This window comes from Meleagris gallopavo, chromosome 8 (assembly GCF_000146605.3).
Source record: "Meleagris gallopavo isolate NT-WF06-2002-E0010 breed Aviagen turkey brand Nicholas breeding stock chromosome 8, Turkey_5.1, whole genome shotgun sequence".
Lineage (NCBI taxonomy): Eukaryota > Metazoa > Chordata > Aves > Galliformes > Phasianidae > Meleagris > Meleagris gallopavo.
This window is the reverse complement of record NC_015018.2, coordinates 18,493,688-18,494,351: the sequence shown is the minus strand read 5'-3', so window position 1 is coordinate 18,494,351 and position 664 is coordinate 18,493,688.

The following is a 664-nucleotide window of genomic DNA, read 5'->3' as shown; positions in this document are numbered from 1 at the left end:
AAACAAACAAAAAACAAAAAAACCACAACACTAATATTTGAGAGAGAGTGGAGGTTTTTTTTTCAAAAGATAGATTACCTGTTACTTCTGAAAATTGATTTTCTGGCAAATGGTTATATTACAGCCATTTTTCATTAAAAAGTAATCTGCTGGCCAGCTGGAACACAATCATGTGAGGAGAAGGAGATCTCCATGTGATGCAGTACACCTTGGACAGGCAGAAGGTGGGAGGGGAAATGGTAGCCTCAAGGTTTTCCCAAGCACTGTTGCAGGCAGTATGTGCAGCAGTAGGCAGATGAAACACCTGGGTGTCCTGCTGGGCTGTGTGGTTGCATGCTGAGCAGCTGCAGCTGCCTCTGCATCCCCAATGCAATGCTCTGTGCACCCAGAAAACTGCAGGGACAAAAATGCCACAGACTGCAGGTCTATGGAAGAGGTCTCCCCATCTGAGGGTTGAAGTACAGACATTTTTCTGTCTGAGGAGTTGAAGGGATAGTGGTGAAGAGGTTAAAGAGCATTAAGCTATGGGGAGGGAAAACACACATATAGCGCCTGAGCCCCCTGTTGACACTTAGGGAATCACCGTGACCATGCACAGATTTGAAATTATGGTACAACCTGTGGGCATATAATGGAAAGTGGTGTAGAAGTGACTTTCAATACA